The sequence below is a fragment of the Callithrix jacchus genome, chromosome 3 (assembly GCF_049354715.1).
Source record: "Callithrix jacchus isolate 240 chromosome 3, calJac240_pri, whole genome shotgun sequence".
NCBI lineage: Eukaryota > Metazoa > Chordata > Mammalia > Primates > Cebidae > Callithrix > Callithrix jacchus.
In genome coordinates, this window is record NC_133504.1 from 57,654,339 (window position 1) to 57,671,364 (window position 17,026).

The 17,026-nt window shown below is 39.0% G+C and overlaps 1 protein-coding gene across 3 annotated transcripts in view; it reads right to left on the reverse strand.

Annotated features, from left to right (window-relative positions):
* NAA15 (N-alpha-acetyltransferase 15, NatA auxiliary subunit) overlaps window positions 1–17,026 on the reverse strand; it is a 103,110-nt gene that overhangs the window by 68,284 nt on the left and 17,800 nt on the right. The window lies entirely within an intron of this gene.

The following is a 17,026-nucleotide window of genomic DNA, read 5'->3' on the forward strand; positions in this document are numbered from 1 at the left end:
ACGAAGCAGTTTTTTTTACATGAGATAACTGAGGTTCAGGAGGTTATATGATTTGGCCAAGGTCACACTGCTATTAAGTGATGAGAAAAATCTGAACCCAGACAATCCAGATACAGAACCATAACACTTAACCATTATAATTACTTCCTACTATAGCACCTAGAACATCTTACAAAAAACATAAAACTCCTAACACAAGTATAATAGCCATTGTAGAAAGCTTTTAAAAAATGATAAGAGAAAATCAATCCATTATCTCATTGCAGACACAACTGTTATCAAACATTAAGATTTTAACAAGAAAGTTTTCACCCAAAACTTATGAAACAGTTTACTATTCTACAATACAAAAGTGAACCTATACAAATATAATTCAAACTAGCACATAAAAACATAGTCAATGGTGGCTCACACCTGTAACCCCAACACTTTGGGGGACTGAGGCAAGAGGATTGCTTGAGGCAGGAGTTTGAGACCACCTGTCTCTACAAAAAATTTAAAAATTATCCGGGCATCGTGGCATGCCTATACCCCATGCCTATCCCCCCCACTACTCATGAGGTTGAAGTGGGAGGATGGCTTGAGCCCAGGAGTCCAAGGCTGCAGTGAGCCATGATGGTGTCAATGCACTCCAACCTGAGCAACAGAGCAAGATGTTGTCGCTTAAAAAAATAATAAAATTGATATCCTTATTTGACATGCACAATGTGACTTCATTTTGTGTAGCTGATTTTTAAAATATTCAGGATTCCAGTGGGTGTTTTTTTTTGGTGGTGGTGTGACTGAAAATATCTTTATTTATTTACAGTATGGTTTTCAAAGATATTTCTCAGTGACATTTAATCAGCATGATAATTCTATAAGCACAAAAGGTTTAATCCTTATCATAGAGATAAAATTTTGAAAACAAGTAACCTACTCCAGACTACACACCTAGCTAGAGGCAAAATTTAAGACTACAATCTAGGCTCTCTGACTCCTGGTTGAAACCTCTTTCCATGACAAACAGAATTTTTGTTAAATGTTAACATAAAAGTTATTAAAGCCAAAATGTTTATTTTTTAAAAGATCTTCTAATCAACAAATTCAACTGTTATACTGCTTACTCAGTCTTATACTCAAATGGACAATAAAAATGCCCAAAATAAAGTGAGAAATGAACATACAAAACAAACTAGATAATCCCCTCCAAATAACTGACATGAAAATTAAAAACTAAAGCCTCTCTCTTTGAATGAGATATGTTTATATTATAGCACTTGGCTTTTTATTTTATCATACTTAGAACAGTAATGAAGTTTTGGATCCTAATGATTATGTTCTCAGTTAATGAAATTCAGCTATGTCCATATTGAAATTATATTCCATGCCATTATTTCAATTATCTCCTGTCACTGTGAAATGTAAAAATAATTCAGGATGGCATACCCCTCCAAATAACTACAATTATTCATTTCTCCTCAAAAAGAACCGAGATGCATTTAAGTAAATAGATCTCAATTTTTTCCGCCAAAAGTAATACTTCTATAATAGGTCACTTATTACAAATGAGAGTAGAAAAGAAAAACTAACAAAAGATATCCAATTTATGGGAAATCCCACAAATTTTTCTTAACGCATCTGCACTTACCTGTTAATAAACTTTAGCAGCAAATAAAGGTTAACAAGAAAAACAGAAAACATGTATCATATGTTTCCCTTTCCCCCGCAAGATTTATTATACAGAGGGCTAGATATATATATACAATACCTATGTGTGTGTGTGTGTATATATATATATAATTTAGCTTTAACACAGATATTATCTAACTAAAATGAAATAAAAACTAAAGGCATCTTAAAATATAATAAACAATAATTAATGGTAAATTGTCATCAAAATACTAGCAAACTGAACTCAGCAGCATATTACCAAGAGGAATCTCTGGCTGGAATGCAAAGATGGTTCAACATATGACAACTGACCAATATACCACATTAAGAAAATGAAGGGGAAAAAAAAACGCACAAAATCATCCCAATTGATATACAAAAAAACTGCTTGAACACCACCTCTTGTTGATAAAAAAAAAAAAAAAACAATACTCAATAAACTTAAGAGTAAAGTAAATTACCTCAACATAGCAAAAACTATATATGGAAATCCCACAGCAAAAATCATATTCAATGTAAAAGACTGAAAGCTTTTCCTTGGGATCCAGAACACAACAAGGATGCCCTTTATTGCCACTTCTACTCACCATAGTACTGGAAGTGCTGGCCAGAGCAATTAAGCAAGAAAAAGAAATAAAAAGCATCCAAATTGAAAGGGAAGAAATAAAATTATCTCTGCAGATAACATGATCTTGTATGTAGAAAACCCTAAAAGATTCCACCCACAAAAAAGAAATCTGTTAGGACTAATAAAGGAATTCAACAAAGTAGCAGGATATAAAACTCAACAAGTTCAGTTGCCATTTCTCTACACTAAAAATGAGCAATCCAAAAAGAACATTTTAAAACAATTCCATTTAAAATACTATCAAAAACAATAAAGTAGTTAGGAATTAACTTAACCAAGGAGGTAAAGAACTTGTACAATGAAACTACATAACATTTCTGAAAGAAATTAAAGATATAATACAGTAAATAGACGTATTAAGTTTATGGATTGGAAGACTTAATATTGTTAAAATGTCTATACTACCCAAAGTGACCTACAAATTTAATGCAATCCCTACCAAAATCTCAATTTTTTTTTTTTTTTGCAGAAACAGAAAAGCCCATCTTAAAATTTATACAGAATATGAAGGGACCCCAAATATCCAAAACAATCCTGCAAAAAACAAGGCTGGAGGACTCACACTTCCTGATTTCAAACTTATTAAAAGCTACAGTAGTTAAAACTGTGTGATACTAGCATAAAGACTGACATACAGATCAAAGAAATAGAAAGTCTAGAAATAAATACTAGCATACACGGTTAAATGATTTTCAGCAAGGGTGCCAAAATCACTCAATGGGAGAAAAGACAATGTTTTCAACAAATGGTGCTGGGAAAACTGCATACCTGTATGCAAAAGAATGAAGATGGGCCAAAAGTTGTGGCTCACACCTGTAATCCCAGGACTTTGGGAGGCTGAGGTGGGTGGATCACTTGAGTTCAGGAGTTTGAGACCAGCCTGACCAACACGGTGAACCCTATCTCTACTAAAAATACAAAAATTAGCCAGGCGTGGTGGTGCATGCCTATAGTCAGCTGCTCAGGAGGCTGAGGCACAAGAATCACTTGAACTCTGGAGGCAAAGACTGCAGTGACCAGAGATTGCACCACTGCACTCCAGCCTGGGCAACAGAGCAAGATTCTGTGGATAAGGAGGGGAGGAGAGGGGAGAAGAGGGAAGGGGAGGGAGAAAGGAGGAGGAGGGTGGGGAAGAGGAGGGGCAGGGCAGGGAAAAAAGAAAAGAAAGAAAAATGAAGATGGTCCCTTATCTAACACCATATATGATAATTAACTCAAAATAGATTAATACCTAAATGTGAGGCCTAAAACTGTAATAGTCTTAGAAAAAAACATAGGCTAAAAGCTTTACAACAATGAATTTGGCAATAATTTCTTAGATATGACACTAATGGCACAAGTAATAAAAGAATAGACAAATCTGACTTCATGAAAATTAAAACATTTGGGATCAAATTGTGTTGGCAGTATACACACTATCAACAGAGTACAAAGATAACCTACAGAATAAGAAAAAATATTTGCAAATCATATATCTGACAAGGGACTAATATCCAGAACACATAAAGAATTCCCTAAATCTACAACAACAAAAATCCATTAAAAAATGGGCAAAGAATTTGGATAGATATCTTCAAAGATATACAAGTGTTTAAAGAGCAAATGCAAAGTGGGACCCTGCTTCAAAAAAAGCAAAAGGAAAAAAAGGAAGGAAATTCCACAATATGCTACAACATGAATGAACCTTGAGGACATTATGCTAAGTGAAATAATCCAGACACAAAAAGAAAAACACAGAATGATTCCACTTGTTCTCTTTTTTTGGAAACAGTGTCCTGATCTGTCACTCAAGCTGGAGTACAATAGCGTAATCATAGCTCACTGTAACCTCTACCTCCTGGGCTCAAGCAATCCTTCTGCCTCAGCCTCCTGAGCAGCTAAGCCTACAGGCACACACCATAACACCCAGCTAATTTTTTTCTTAATTTCTGTAGAGACCGGGTCTCAGTTATGTGGCCTGAGCTGGTCTTGAATCTAACTCCTGGCCTCAAGTGATTCCCCAACCTCCCATTTTTTTTGCAAAATGAAAAAAGTTCTGGAAATGGATGGTGCTGACAGTTATACAATATGAATGTACTTATATCATTGAACTGTAACTTTGAAATGGCTGAGATAATGGGGAAAAGTCTAGTTGCTTTTTTTTTTTTTTTGAGACAGAGTTTTGCTCTTGTTACCCAAGCTGGAGTGCAATGGCACGATCTCAGCTCACCGCAACCTCCGCCTCCTGGGTTCAGGCAATTCTCTTGCCTCAGCCTCCTGAGTAGCTGGGATTATAGGCACGCGCCACCATGCCCAGCTAATTTTTTGTATTTTTGTAGAGATGGGGTTTCACCATGTTGACCAGGACGGTCTTGATCTCTTGACCTCGTGATCCATCTGCCTCGGCCTCCCAAGTCTAGTTGCTTTTTTAAAATCCCATGTAACACTACTACTGAAGTTCATTCTACATAAACTATACCAGAGGAAATGTATTATTTCTGTTGTTGTTGTCGCCCCTTGCTAGAGACAGGATCTTACTTTGCTGCCCAGGCTGGAGTGCAGTGGCTCTGTCATAGCTCTTTATTAAAGCCCCAAATTCCCAGGCTGAGGTGATACTCCTGTCTTAGCCACTCTGAGTAACTGAGACTATAGGTGCGTGCCACCAGACCTAGCTAACTTTTAAAATTTTTTGTAGATACAAGGTCTCACTATGTTACCTAGGCTGGTCTCAAACTCCTGGGCGCAAATGATCCTCCCACTCTGGCCTCCCAAAGTGCTGGGATTATAGGTGTGAGCCACCAGGACCAGCCAGTGATGAGATTCTTAACATTGTTTTCTCAACTAAACCAAGACGCCTAAACTAACTTTTTTTGAGACGGAGTTTTGCTCTCGTTGCCCAAGCTGGAGTGCAATGGCACAATCTCGGCTCATCACAACCTCCACCTCCTGTGTTCAAGCGATTCTCCTGCCTCAGCCTCCCGAGTAGCAGGGGTTACAGGCGTGCACGCCTGGCTACATTTGGATTTTCAGTAGAGACAGGGTTTTTCCATGTTGGTCGGGTTGATCCTGAACTCCCAACCTCAGGTGATCCACCTGCCTCAGCCTCCCAAAGTGCTGGGATTACAGGTGTAAGCCACCACGCCCAGCCCTAAACTAACTTTTCAGGGAATTTACTTTACTTTTATTCAGGGAAAATGAATGCAAAATACTACATACAGTATACTTTTCAACATGTTTCACATTAAAACAGGTTTTATAAAATGACGATTCACTTAAAACAGGTTTTATAAAATGACACAGTAAACAGACATTTTCAGTTCTCCACAGAAGAATCATTGTATTAAATGGAAATATAAGTCTACATTCCTTCATCTGAAACTCTTCTGTTTGGGGAGTTCTTGAAATTTCAAAACTGTGAATAAGGATTTCCCTTGCTATGGAAGGAATGCTGGAGTATCTGTTTGTCCTCCTGTTTATGACACCGAAATATGTTAGTTCAAAATTTAACATAATAGTTTCAAAAATACTAGTATAGGCAATTGTTTTCACCAGGAATTAACATTTAAAATATTAACACTGGGCCGGGCACAGTGGCTCAAGCCTGTAATCCCAGTACTTTGGGAGGCCGAGGCAGGTGGATCACGAGGTCAAGAGATCGAGACCATCCTGGTCAACATGGTGAAACCCCGTCTCTACTAAAAATACAAAAAAATTAGCTGGGCATGGTGGCGTGTGCCTGTAATCCCAGCTACTCGGGAGGCTGAGGCAGGAGAATTGCCAGAACCCAGGAGTCAGAGGTTGCGGTGAGCCGAGATTGCGCTATTGCACTCCAGCCTGAGTAACAAGAGTGAAACTCCGTCTCAAAAAAAAAAATATTAACACTGTGCTACAGAAACAATGAAGCAAAGAAACAAACCAGGATATAATTACAACAGACTGGGCCAGGCGCCGGTGTAGCACCTGTAATCGTAGCACTTTGGGAGGTGGACGTAGGTAGACTGCTTGAGCAGGGATTCCAGACGACGCTGGGCAATGTAGTGAAACCCTATCTCTACAAAAAATACAAAAATTAGCTGGACCTGGTTGTGTATGCCTGTAATCTCAGCTACTGAGGAGGCTGAGGTGGGAGGATTGCTTGAATCTGGGAGGACAAGGCTGCTGCACTGTAGCCTGAGCAACACATCAAGACCTGTCTCAAAAAATAAAAGAAAATGAATTGTTCTAATAGATAATAAAATTGCATGTGCTAAGTTCTGGCACCATATACTCTGAGACTTCTGTTCCTGTATATAAAAATAAAAGAGAATGAATTGTTCTAATAGAGAATAAAATTTCATGTGCTAAATTCTCGCACCATACACTCTCTGAGACTTCTGTTCCTAAATATGTAAGAATAACCGACAGTAGATGAGGTTCCTGCCAACTATAAAACTGGAAAGTAAACATGAAATAACTGTTTTCAGCTGTTGGACAAAAGCCAACACAGGATTATGGTTTCAGAAGAGAAGCAGGATAAATCCCAAGAAAAATCCCCATTTCTGTCTAGAAGCATCTTCTAGATTGCAGATTAGGTGTTCGAGATGAGGGAATGTGGGTGGGAACCTAAAGAGAGCTTAGCAATCTCACTGACTTGAGTAGATAAGAGAGTTAGAAACTGCTAGGGATTCCAGACGACGCTGGGCAATGTAGTGAAACCCTACATTGAATGGAATTTATGGGGCAGGGTGCCAGAGAAAACTATGTAGAGAAGAGGCTTCAGAAATCTGCCACAGGAGTTGGACGCTGTGGCTCATGCCTGTAATCTTCACATTTTGGGAGGCTGAAGCAGGCAGATCACTTGAGGTCAGGAGTTCAAGGCCAGCCTGGTGAACATGGCAAAAACCCTTGTCTACTAAAAATACAAAAATTAGCCAGGTATAGTGGCACAAGCCTGTAATGCCAGTACTTTAAGAGGCCAAAGCAGGCGGATCACCTGAAGTCAGTAGTTCAAGACCAGCCTGGCCAACATGGTGAAATCCCTTCTCTACTAAAAATACAAAAATTAGCCAGGTGTGGTGGCAGGCACCTCTAATTCCAGCTCCTCAGAAGGCTGAGGCAGGAGAATCGTTCAAAACCAGAAGGCTGAAGTTACAGTGAGCCGAGATTGCGCCACTGCACTCTAGCCTAGGCAACAAGGGCAAAACTCCATCTAAAAAAAAAAAAAAAAAAAAGAAAAGAAAAGAAAAAGAAAGAAAGAAAGAGAGAAAGAAATCTGCCACAGGAATCCTTTGTCAAACACTAAGCTAAAGCTGGGCATGGTGGCTCATGCCTGCAATCCCAGCACTTTGAGAGGACAAGATGAGTGGGTCGCTTGAGGTCAGGAGTTCGAGATCAGCCTGGCCGACATGGTGAAATCCCATCTCTATTAAAAATACAAAAATTAGCCAGGCATGGTGGTGCACACCTGTAATCCCAGCTACTCAGGAGGCTGAGGCACAAGAATCACTTGACCCAGGAGGTGGAGGTTGCAGTGAACTGAGATTATGCCACTGCTCTCCAGCCTGGGTAACAGAGCAAGACTCAGTCTCAAACACACACACAGACACACACACACTCTCTCTCTCTCTCTCTCTCTCTCTCTCTCTCTCTCTCTCAGCTGAACAGGTATACAGCAAAGGTCTATGAAAGCTGGGCAAAGAACAATTAGCAAGTAGCATGAGCCTAACAACTACTGGTGCTCATGCATGGCTAGCAGACATTTGAATTCCAAGTTAAGAGACTACATTAAACACTGCAGAATTCAGCAGAGATCCAGAAAGCTCATATCTTAGGAATAAGATTAATCTAGACCAATGTATTATCCATTTTCATGCTACTGATAAAGACATATCTGAGACTAGGCAATTTATAAAAGAGGCTAGAGAAGCCTCACAATAATGGCAGAAGGTGAAAGGCAAGTCTTGAGTGGCAACAGACAAAAAGAGCTTGTGCACGGAAGCTCCCCTTTTTAAAACTAAGATCTCATAAGACTTGTTCACTATCATGAGAATAGTGCACAGGAAAGACCTGCCCCCATGATTCAATTACCTTCTGCCAGGTCCCTCCCACAACACGTGGGAATTCAAGGTAAGATTTGGGTGGGGACATGGCCAAACCATATCAGCCCATCTTTATTAAAACTTAAAAACAAGCCTCAAAAAGAACAAACTGATGCACAAGCAAATTAACTGTCTGCCAAAACAAAACTCTATTAAGAAAGGTAAGAGGATGCCATCAAGAGGACTCGGAAAAAAAAATTAAAAAGAAAAAAAAAGGCAAGAGGACCTAGACATTAAATATCCTAGGGTCCATATTATGCAAAATTATGGGAAGAAAGTAACTATAAATTATAAATTCCAAGCAGTAAACTGTGACCCATGAGCTACAGAGGAAAGAAATCAATAAATAAAAACAGACTCAGAAATATTAATAACAATGACAGAAGTAGCCGAGACTTTAAACAAGTTACGATTATGTAACACTAAAGAATTTAAAGCAAAACATGAACACAACAACTACAAACAAAAACAAATAAGGGCCAGGAACTATGGCTCAAATTTGTAATCCCACTGCTTCTGGGGGCTGAGGAAGGAGGATCCCTTGAGGCCAGAAGTTTGAGACTAGCGTGGGCAATGCAGTGAGACTCATCTCTACAAAAAAATAAGTAAAAGGCAGTGAATTTTTTTTTTTATAGAAGAAACAAAACCATAATGAAGAAATGGAAACTTTTTTAAATTGAAATTTTTAATAGAAGTTACCTTAAGAAATTAGAAAAAAAAAGAGCAGCCGGGCACGGTGACTCATGCCTATAATCCTAGCACTTTGAGAGGCTGAGGTGGGTGGATCACCTGAGGTCAGGAGTTCAAGAAAAATAAGAGCAAATTAAACCAAAAGAAAGCAGAAGAAAACAATAAAGATAAAAGCAGAGTTGATTAAATAGAAAAAATGTGGTCAGGGCTGTGGCTCACACCTGTAATCCCAGCACTCTGGGAGGCCAAGGTGGGCGAATCACCTGAAGTTGGCAGTTCTAGACCAACCTGGCCAACATATATAATTAGCCGGGTGCGGTGGCACATGCCTGTAATCCCAGCTACTCGGTAGGCTGAGGCAGAAGAATTGCTTGAACCTAGAAGGCAGAGGTTGCAGTGACCCAAGATCGCGCCATTACACTCCAACCTGGGCAACAAGAGCGAAACTGCATCTCAAAAAAAATAAATAAAAAGAAAAAGCAAAAATTTATAAATATTTGGCTTTGGCCGAAAAATAAGAAAAACAGGAAATTCGTGAAATCAAAAGCTGGTTCTATGAGAAGATCAAAAAAATGAATAAATATCTAGCCAGACGCAGATACAAAAGTGCACAGCACAAAACAGCTTATTAAAGACGCAGCTTTCTTGCAGAGGATAAAAACAGGTGCCTGGGCAAGGTGGCTCCCACCAGTAATCTCAACACTTTGGGAGGCCAAGGCAGGAGGACTGCTTGAAGCTAGGAGTTCAAGATCAGCCTGGACAAAACGATGAGACCCAGTCTCTACCAAAAACAAAAAACACCAGGGAAACATTCAAGAAGATCACAGAGAAAGAACTGAAAAAAGCAATACCACAGAGTTGTTTATGAACACCTAGGTTTGCCCCCTAACCTATACATGCAAGAATATGATCCTACTCACAATATTAAAGATTTTGATAACTGAACTAACAGATAGTCCGTTCAGGCACCAGACTGGCTATGAGGCAGCACATACATGGAACAGACCCAAATAGGACTGCAAAGATGTTGAAAATAAACTGGTATTAGAACAACATCATTAAAACAAATTTAGCAACATTTTCCACAGGACTTAAGTAAGATCCAGAGTCTAATAAAATAGTATGCAAAGTGGAAAATCTCAACTTGCCTAGGAAAAGAAATAGATACCAATGTAGAGCTGAGAGAGATCTAAGACTCTATTTGGTGCCATAAAAATGCTCAAGGAAGCACTAGTGAACACTCTGAAACACTTTTTTTATGGAGAAAAAAACCTCTCTGTATGGACTTAACAGCAGAAAGAAGATAACATGAAAGTATCAGTGTCCTGGAAGAGAATGCAATAAAATTTTCCAATCCGAAAAACAGAGAGAAAGATTTTTAAAGAAATGAACAGAACTTTAGAAACCTGTATAAGAGGAATCCCAGAAGGAGACATTCTCAGTCATCAGGCACAGTCCATCAGCACCGAGGCTGAGCTGAGACATCATCTCATGAGATCATGGCATCTGAAACCCACAATATTAAGAAATGGAACTTGGCCGGGTGTGGTGGCTCACACCTGCAATCTCAGCACTTTGGGAGGCCAAGATGGGCAAATTGCTTGAGCCAGCCTGGGCAACATGGCAAAACCCTATCCATCTCTACAAAAAATACAAAAATTATCTAGTCCTGGTAGTGCACACCTGTAATCCCAGCCACCCATGAGGCTGAGGTGGGAGGATCACTTCAGCCTGGGAGGTTGAAGCTGCAGTGAGCCATGACATGTCACTACACTGCAGTGTGGGCAAGAGTGAGATCCTGTCTCAAAAAAAATAATAATAATAATAAGCAAAAATAAAACAAAAGAAATCTAACTTTTGGTTGGGCACAGTAGCTCAGGCCTGTAATCCCAGCACTTTGGGAGGCCGAGGTGGGCAGATCACAAGGTCAGGAGTTTGAGACCAACCTGGCCAACAATAGTGAAACCCCATCTCTACTAAAAATACAAAAATTAGCCTAGTGTGGTGGTACACACCTGTAATTCTAGCTGCTCAGGAGGCTGAGGCATGACCTGAGATCATGCCACTGCACTCCACCTGGAGGACAAAGCAAGACTCCATCTCAGGAAAAAAAAAAAGTGATATTTCTGTTTTTTTTTTTTTTGAGATACAGTCAAAAAAAGATACAGTCACTTTGGGAGGCCTGTCACCTAGGCTGGAGTGCAGTGGCGCGATCTCAGCTCACTACAACCCTTGCCTCCCGAGTTTAAACAATTTTCCTGTCTCAACCTCCTGAATAGCTGGGATTACAGGTGTGCATCACCATGCCTGGTTAATTTTTGTAGTTTCCACAGAGATGGGTTTTCACCATGTTAGCCAGACTGGTCTCAAAATCCTGACCTCAAGTGATCTGCCTGCCTATGCCTCCCAGAGGGCTGGGATTACAGGCATGAGCCATTGTGTCCAGCCAGAAACAGAACTTAAAATATTGTGCATCGTTCCATTGATCTTTATGGAAAAATAGAATTTTTTTTAATTTCACTAATGAAAACATGTAGGAGGTTAAGAAATCTCCAAAACAGTTGACTGCTTTCATAAGTAGAACAATTAGACAAGCTGTGAAAGGTACAGAAAAAAATTCATAAAGTGACCCACTGCAGAAACAAAAGTTCATCATCCTTTTCTAAATCCTTGTTACAAGAAAAAAAGTTTCCTGAAGATTCAGACATGGCAAATAAAGAAGCCAGGCTATTTATTGATACTTCAATAGAAGATAGTGACACAAAAAAATTTAAATAAAATACATACAATTTAGATTTGGCATTAAGATAATGTGAGAATCTTCTTAAGTATTAAATGTATCTTCCCATCATTTTCTTTCAGTGAAGGCAAAAAACATATTTCATTTCCCTAAAACTGGTTAAAAGGAATACAGTCTTAAGCCAGGCATGGTGGCTTATCCTGAAATTCCAGCACTTTGGGAGGCTGAGGCCAGCAGATCATTTGAGCTCAGGAGTTCAAGACCAGCCTGGCCAACATGGAGAAACAATGTCTCTACTAAAAATGCAAAAATTAGCTGGGCATGTTGGTGCATGCCTGTAATCCCAGCTACTCAGCTCTCCAGTAGTAGGAGAATCGCTTGAAGCCAGGAGGTAGGGGTTGCAGTAAGCCAAGATCACGCCACCTCACTCCAGCCTGAGTGACAGAGTGAGCCTCCCTCTCAAAAAAAACAGAAAAAGGAAAGTCAACCATGTTGAAATGGTGCCCAGAATTTCTTCAACAATATCCAGGGTTGTAGGGGTCACAGATGAAAAAGAACGAACTACAAGTCAATACTATCAATACTAGGAGACAGGTTCATTATATTATTCTCCTTATATTTACATGTTTGAAATTTTCCATATTAAAAAGTCAAAAAGAAGGAACCCTCCCTAATTCATTGTATGAAGCCAGCATCATCCTAATACCAAAACCAGGAAAGGATACAACCAAAATAGAAAACTACAGACTCATATCCTTTATGAACACTGATGTTAAAATCCTTAACAAAATACTAACTGAATCCAAAAACATATCAAAAAGATAATCCACCATGATCAAGTGGGTTTCATACCAAGAATGCAGGGCTGGCTTAACATGCGCAAGTCAATAAATGTGATACACCACATAAACAGAATGAAAAACAAAAATTGTATGATCATCTCAATCGATGCAGAAAAAGCATTCAACAAAATACAGCATTCCTTTATGATTAAAACTGTCAGCTAAATCAACATACAAGGGACACACCTTAATGTAATAAAAGCCATCTATGACAAACCCACAACCAACATAATACTGGCTGGGGAAAAATTGAAAGCATTCCCTCTGAGAATGGGAACAAGACATGGATGTCCACTCTCACCACTCCTTTTCAATACAGTACTGGAAGTCCTAGCCAGAGCAATCAGACAAGAAATAAAGGGCATCTGAATTGGTAAAGAGGAAGTCAAACTGTCCCTGTTTGCTGTTGAGATGATCGCTTACCTTGAAAACCCTAAGGACTCCTCCAGAAAGCCCTCAGAACTGATACAAGAATTCAGCAGTTTCTGGATACAAGATTAATAATGTACACAAATCAGCAGCTCTTCTATACACCAAGAGCGACCAAGTGGAGAATCAAATCAAGAACTTAACCCCTTTTACAACAACCATAAAAAAATAAAATAAAATACTTAGAAACATACCTAACAAAGGAGTCAAAAGACCCCTATACAAGGAAGACTAAAAAACACTCCTAAAAGAAATCATAGATGACACAAACAAATGGAAAAAACACATCCCATGCTCGTGGATGGGTAGAATCAATATTGTAAAGTTGACCATACTGCCAAAAGCAATCTACAAATTCAACACAATGCCCATCAAAATACCACCATCACTCTTCACAGAGTTAGAAAAATCAATTCTAAAATTCATACGGAACCAAAACAAAAGCCCACATAGCCAAAGCAAGACTAAGCAAAAAGAACAAATTTAAAGGCATTACACTACCCGACTTCAAACTACACTATAAGGGCATAGTCACCAAAACAGCATGGTACTACTGGTATATAATTGGGCACACAGACCAATGGAACAGAATAGAGAACCCAGAAATAAACCCAAATTCTTACAACCAACTGATCTTTGACAAAGCAAACAAAAACATAGAGCAGGGAAAGGACACTCTTTTCAACAAATGGTGCTGGGTTAACTGGCAAGCCACATGTAGGAGAATGAAAGTGGATCCTGTCGGTCTTCGTATACAAAAATCAACTCAAAAGGGATTAAGGACTTAAACCTAGGACCTGAAACTATAAAAACTCTAGAAGATAACACTGGAAAAACTCTTCTAGACATTGGCTTAGGCAAGGATTTCATGACCAAAAACCAAAAAGCAAATGCAATAAAAACAAAGATAAAAAGCTGGGACCTAATTAAACCAAAGAGTTTTTGCATGGCAAAAGGAACAGTCAGCAGAGTAAACAGACAACCCACACAGTGGGAGAAAATCTTCACAATCTACACACCTGACAAAAGACTAGTATCTAGAATCTACAATAAACTCAAATCAGTAAGAAACAAATGAACAATCCCATCAAAAAGTGGGCTAAAGACATGAAAAGACAATTCTCAAAAGAAGATATACAAATGGCCAACAAACATGAAAAAAATGCTCAATATCACTAATGATCAGGGAAATGCAAATCAAAACAACAATTCAGTATCACCTTACTCCTTCAAGAATGGCCACAATCAAAAAAATCCAAAAGCATTAGATGTTGGCGTGAATGCAGAGATCAGGGAACACTTCTACATTGCTGGTGGCAATGTAAACTAGTAGAGCCGCTACAGAAAACAGTGTGGAGATTCCTTAAATAAAAGTAGAATTACCATTTGATCCACCAATCCCACACTGGGTATCCACCCAGAGGAAAAGAAATCATTATTTGAAAAAGATAAGTACACCACATGTTTATAGCAGCACAACTCATAATTGCAAAATGCCTATCAATGAATGAGTGGATAAAGAATCATATATATATATATACACGTGTGTGTGTATTCCGTCACATATATATACACATATATGTGTATGTAGTAGTATAATCATGTACGTGTGTATATTCCATAATATGATGGAATATTACTCAGCCATAAAAAGGAATTAATTAACAGCATTTGCAATGACCTGGATCAGACTGCAGACTATTATTCCAAATGAAGTAACTCAGGAATGGAAAACCAAACATCGTATGGTCTCACTGACGTGTGGGAGCTAAGCTATGAGGACACAAAGACATAAGAATGATACAATGGGCTTTGGGGACTTGGAGGAAGAGTGGGAGGGTGGTGAGGGATAAAAGATAACATGTATGGTACAGTATATACTGCTAGGGTGATGGGTGCACCAGGATCTCCCAAATCACCACTAAAGAACTTACCCTTGTAACCAAATACCACCTGTACCCCAATAACTTATGGGGAAAAAAAGTTAAAAAGAAAATTAGTCTTAGGTATGCCAAAATCATAGGAGCCTGGCTGGCACTCAGTAGGTCCCACAGAGGTGGAAAGGTATAAATAAAGGGCATACACAATCTTAACACAGAGTCTAGAGCTATAACTTCTTAACATTTAAATTAATTAAAATGAAATAGAACTTTAAATTCCTCACTACCCAGTCTCAGGTGTTCAACAGCCTCATGTGAATAGGAACTAATGTACTGGACAACCTGAATACAGACTGTTTCCATCATCACAAAAACTTCTACAGGACAACACTGGTTTAGAGTTCAAATCTTAGCAACTCTTAATAAACACCTTTGTAGCACTGGCCTAAATAAACCTCATAGAGCCTCAATTGTGTTACTGTAAAATGCAGATACTAACAACCTTGCAGGATTTGGTTGAGAACTGAATGCAAACATAAATTTTTTAAAAACCTCTTCTCCACTCTCACTGCTTCACTAGCTTTTAAAAAAATAAAAATAAAGTTTAAAAACCCAAGTAAGCACTCAATTAAATGTTTAAAGAAAGCATTATAATATTGGTTACAGAGTATAACTTTAGACTCAACCAGCCTTACTGATTATAAAGAAATCCAAAAGCTGAAACTGAATTAAAATATAGTCGAGGGAAACAAGGGGACTTTTTCAGGTAAAGAAAATATCCTACATCTTAAAATGAAGATAGGTTGTACAAAAGTATCCATTTGTCAAAAATGACAGAACAAGGATGGGCGCAATGGCATACACCTGTAATCACAGCACTTTGGGAGGCCGAGGCGGGTAGATCACCTTAAGTCAGGAGTTCAAGACCACCTGGCCAACATGGTGAAATCCCATCTCTGCAAAAAATAAAAAATTAGCACACGCCTGTAATCCCAGCTACTTGAGAGGCTGAGGCAGGAGAATCACTTGAACCAGAGAGGCAGAGGTTGCAGTGAGCCAAGATCACGCCGTTGCTCTCCAGCCTGGACAACTTGAGCAAAACTCCATCTCAAAAACAAACAAACAAAAAAGATAATATATCTTTATTCTCTCTTTCCTAAAATTATTATTATTTTTTTTTTGGGGGGGGGACAGTCTCACTCTGTCACCCAGGCTGGAGTGCAATGGCATAATATCGGCTCACTGCAGCCTCAATCACCCAGGCTCAAGCGATTTTCCCACCTCAGCCTCCCCAGTAGCTAGGACTCCAGGCATGCACCACCAAGCCTGGCTAATTTTTGTACTTTTTGTAGAGACGGGGTTTTACCATCTTGCCCAGGCTGGTCTCAAACTCCGAGGCTCAAGCAGTCTGCCCACCTTGGCCTCCCAGAGTGCTAGGATTACTGGCATGAGCTACCATGCCCAGCCTTAAAATTATTTTAGTTGGACCTTCCATCTGCAGACAATATGTTGTACTTTTGATACCATATGATTTTTTACAAACTACTACAAACATGAAAAATAATTCTAAGGATGACTTTTCTTCCTTCTTTTATTTACTTTTTAAAATACATTCATTTACTCCTACAACAAATAAAAATAAGACACATTAAAATAAGAATTAACAAATCAAGGCTATTTTACAGTCTCTTCATCTGAAGGGATCTTAAACATCATCTGATTCAACTAGTCACAAAGCTTATGTCTGATGCCAACGCACTGTTTAACTACAAATATGTGTTTGTTTGTTTATTTTTGAGAGAGTCTCATTCTGTCACCCAGGCTGGAGTGTAATGGTACAATCTTAGCTCACTGCAACTTCCGCCTCCCAGGTTCAAGCAATTCTCCTGCCTCAGCCTCCTGAGAACCTGGGATTACAAACGACCACCACCATGTCCAGCTAATTTTTTGTATTTTTAGTAGAGACGAAGTTTCGCCATGTTGGCCGGCCTGGTTTCAAACTCCTGATCTCAGGTGATCCACCTGCCTTGGCCTCTCAAAGTGCTGGGATTACAGGTGTGGGCCACCACAACTGATCTACAAAAATGTTTTTAGATATACTGATCCAA